We start from the raw sequence: 4,414 nt of genomic DNA, 5'->3' as shown, positions 1-4,414 counted from the left end.
GCCACAGGTATACCCGCGCTCCCCATCCTGAACCCTCCTACCTCCTCCCCCCCCCACCCTCCCTCTGGGTCGTCCCAGTGCACCAGCCCCAAGCATCCAGTACCATGCATCGAACCTGGACTGGCGACTCTATTGTAGTGGTTTTTGCCATACATTGATATGAATCAGCCATGGATGTACATGTGTTCCCCATCCTGAATCTCCCTCCCACCTCCCTCCCTAACCCATCCCTCAGGGTCATCCCAGTGCACCAGCCCTGAGCACCCTGTCTCATGCATTGAACCTGGACTGGCGATCTGTTTTACATATGGTAATATACATGTTTCAATGCTATTTTCTCAAATCATCCCACCCTTGCTTTCTCCCACAGAGTCCAAAAGTCTGTTTTTACATCTGTGTCTCTTTTGCTGTCTCGCATATGGGGTCATCATTACCACCTTTATAAATTCCATCAGATCAGATCAGATCAGATCAGATCAGTCACTCAGTTGTGTCTGACTCTTTGCGACCCCATGAATCGCAGCACGCCAGGCCTCCCTGTCCATCACCAACTCCCGGAGTTCACTGAGACTCACGTCCATCGAGTCAGTGATGCCATCCAGCCATCTCATCCTCTGTTGTCCCCTTCTCCTCTTGCCCCCAATATGCATTAATATACTGTATTGGTGTTTTTCTTTCTGACTTAATTTACTCTGTATAATAGGCTCCAGTTTCATCCACCTCATTAGAACTAATTCAAATGCATTCTTTTTAATAGCTGAGTAATTTTCCATTGTGTATATGTACCACAGATTTCTTATCCATTCGTCTGCCGATGGGCATCTAGGTTGCTTCCATGTCCAAGCTATTGTAAACTGTGCTGCGGTGAACATTAGGATATACGTGTCTCTTTCAATTCTGATTTCCTCAGTGTGTATGCCCAGCAGTGGGATTGCTGGGTCATATGGCAGTTCTATTCCCAGTTTTTTAAGGAATCTCCACACTGTTCCTCATAGTGACTATACTAGTTTTCATTCCCACCAACAGTGTAAGAGTGTTCCCTTTTCTCCACACCCTCTCTAGCATTTATTGTTTGTAGACTTTTTGATAGCAACCATTCTGACTGGCATGAGATGGTACCTCATTGTGGTTTTGATTTGCATTTCTCTGATAACAAGTGATGTTGAGTATCTTTTCATGTGTTTGTTAGTCATCTGTATGTCTTCTTTGGAGAAATGTCTGTTTAGTTCTTTGGCCAATTTTTTGATTGGGTCATTTATTTTTCTGGAATTGAGCTGTAGGAGCTGCTTGTATATTTTTGAGATTAATTCTTTGTCCATTGCTTCATTTGCTGTTATTTTCCCCCATTCTGAAGGCTGTCTTTTCACCTTGCTTATAGTGTCCTTCATTGTGCAAAAGCTTTTAATTTTAATTAGGTCCCATTTGTTTATTTTTGCTTTTATTTCCATTACTCTGGGAGGTGGGTCATAGAGGATCCTGCTATGATTTACATCAGAGAGTGTTTTGCCTATGTTTTACTCTAGGAATTTTATAGTTTCTGGTCTTACATTTAGATCTTTAATCCATTTAGAATTTATTTTTGTGTATGGTGTTAGAAAATGTTCTAGTGTCATTCTTTTACAAGTGGTTGACCAGTTTTTCCAGCACCACTTGTTAAAGAGATTGTCTTTTCTCCACTGTTTATTTTTGCCTCCTTTGTCAAAAATAAGATGTCCATAGGTGCATGGATTTATCTCTGGGCTTTCTATTTTGTTCCATTGATCTTTTTTGTGCCAGTACCATACTGTCTTAATGACTGTATCTTTGTAGTATAGTCTGAAGTCAGGCAGGTTGAGTCCTCCAGTTCCATTCTTCTTTCTCAAGATTGCTTTGGCTATTCAAGGTTTTTTTTTTTTTTCCATACAAATTGTGAAATTATTTGTTTTAGTTCTGTAAAAAATACCATTGGTAGCTTGATAGGGATTGCATTGAATCTATAGATTGCTTTGGGTAGTATATTAATATTATATTAATATTTTGCTATATTGATTCTTCCTATCCATGAACATGGTATATTTCTCCATCTATTTGTGTCATTTTTGTTTTTTTTTTTATCAGTGTTTTATGGTTTTCTATACATAGGTCTTTTATTTCTTTAGGTATATTTATTCCTAAGTATTTTATTCTTTTTGTTGCAATGGTGAATGGGATTGTTTCCTTAATTTCTCTTCCTGCTTTCTCATTGTTAGTATATAAAAATGCAAGGGATTTCTGTGTGTTAATTTTATATCCTGCAACTTTACTATATTCATTGATTAGCTCTAGTAATTTTCTGGTGGTGTCTTTAGGTTGTGTGTTCACTCTTTCACAGTGTGTGTCTTCTCATGTGTGTGTCTTTCTCAATGTGTGTGTGTTTGTCTCTCTGCGTGTGCGGGGCTAACTCTCAGTGTGTGTGTGTCCCTGTGTGTGTGTTTCTCTCTGTGACTCTCACAGTGTCTCTGTTTGTGTATCTCCCAGTGTGTCTCTCTCTCCATGTGTGTGCTTCTGTCTCATTGTGTGTCTGCCTCTGTGTAGTGGGTCTCTTCTGTGGTGTCTGTGTGTGTTGCTCAATGTGTGTGTCTCTCCCTCTAAGTTGTGTGTGTCTCTCCCTCTAAGTTGTGTGTGTCTCTCTCTCAGTGTTTGTGTGTATCTCTCAGTGTGTGAATGTTTGTCTCGTTCACTGTGTTTAAGTTTCCCTCCCTCAGTGTGTGTGTGTGTGTGTGCGTGTGTGTGTGTCTAGCTCTCAGGAGTGTGTGTCTCTTCCTGGATGAGGGTGTCTCTCTCAGTGTGTGTGTCCCTCTCAGTTTGCATGTCTCTGTGTGTCTCTGTCTGTGTCTCTCCATGTACTTTTGTCTCTCTCTCAGTGTCTGTCTCTCTCTCAGTTTTGTGTGCCTCTCTCAGTGTGTGAGTGTGTGTCTCGCTCTCCTTGTTTAAATTTCTCTGCCGCAGTGTGTGTGTGTGTGTGTGTGTGTGTGTGTGTGTGTATATGTATATCTCATGCTCTCAGGAGTGTGTGTCTCTTCCTGGATGAGGGTGTCTCTCTCAATGTGTGTGTTCCTCTAGTCTGCCTGTTTCTGTGTGTGTCTCTGTGTGTGTCTCTCATATGTGTGTCTCTCAGTGTTTTTTTCTCTCTCTTGGTGTGTGTGTGTCTCTCAGTGTGTGTGTGTCTCTGTGTTTTTCTCTCTCTCTCAGTGTGTGTCTCTCTCTCAGTGTTTGTGTCTCTCTCAGTGTGTGAGTGTGTGTCTCGCTCTCCTTGTTTAAGTTTCTCTCCCTCAGTGTGTGTGTGTAGATCTCGCTCTCAGGAGTGTGTGTCTCTTCCTGGATGAGGGTGTCTCCCTCAGTGTGTGTGTGCCTCTAGTCTGCCTGTCTCTGTTTGTCTCTGTGTGTGTCTCTCATATGTGTGTCTCTCAGTGTTTTTTTCTCTCTCTCAGTGTGCGTGTCTCTCTCAGTCTGTGTGTCTCTCTCATTGTGAGTGTGTCTGGTTCTTAGCGTGTGTGTGTGTGTCTCTCTCTGTATATGTATATCTCTCAGTGTTTGTGTCTCTCAGTGTGTGTGTCCCTCTAGTCTGCCTGTCTCTGTGTGTCTCTCTGTGTGTCTCTCAGTATGTGTGTCTCTCAGTGTGTTTCTGTGTCTCAGTATGTGTGTCTGTCTCAGTGTGTGTGTTTCTCTCATTGTGAGGGTGTCTGGTTCTTGGTGTGTATGTGTGTCTCTCTCTGTATGTGTATGTCTCTCAGTGTGTGTGTCTCTCGGTGTGTGTCCCTCTCAGTTTGCATGTCTCTGTGTGTGTCTCTCAGTGTGATTTTGTCTCTCTCTCAGTCTGTGTTTCTCTGTATGTTGTGTGTTCACTCTTTCACAGTGTGTGTATTTCTCACGTGTATGTCTTTCTCAGTGTGTGTGTGTGTTTGTCTGTCTCTCTCAGTGTGCATGGCTAACTCTCAGTGTGTGTGTGTCCCTTTCAGTGTGTGTGTTTCTGTGTGTATATTACTCACTGTGACTCTCACAGTGTTTCTGTTTGTGTCTCCCAGTGTGTCTCTATCTCCATGTGTTTTTTCTGTCTCATTGCGTGTGTGCCTCAGCGTTGTGGGTCTCTTTCATAGTGTCTGTGTGTTGCTCAACGTGTGTGTCTCTCCCTCTAAGTTGTGTGTCTCTCTGTCTCTCAGTGTTTGTGTGTCTCTCTCAGTGTGTGAGTGTGGGTCTCGCTCTCCTTGTTTAAGTTTCTCTCCCTGAGTGTGTGTGTGTGCGTGTGTGTGTGTATATATATATATGTATATATAGAGGGGGAGAGAGAGAGAGGGGGAGAGAGAGAGAGAGAGAGAGAGAGAGAGCGCTATCAGGAGTGTGTGTCTCTTCCTGGATGAGGGTGTCTCTCTCAGTGTGTGTGTCCCTCTCAGTTTGC

The sequence above is a fragment of the Bos indicus x Bos taurus genome, chromosome X, assembly GCF_003369695.1.
Source record: "Bos indicus x Bos taurus breed Angus x Brahman F1 hybrid chromosome X, Bos_hybrid_MaternalHap_v2.0, whole genome shotgun sequence".
Lineage (NCBI taxonomy): Eukaryota > Metazoa > Chordata > Mammalia > Artiodactyla > Bovidae > Bos > Bos indicus x Bos taurus.
The sequence above is the reverse complement of the archived record's forward strand: the minus strand, read 5'-3'. Positions refer to the sequence as shown.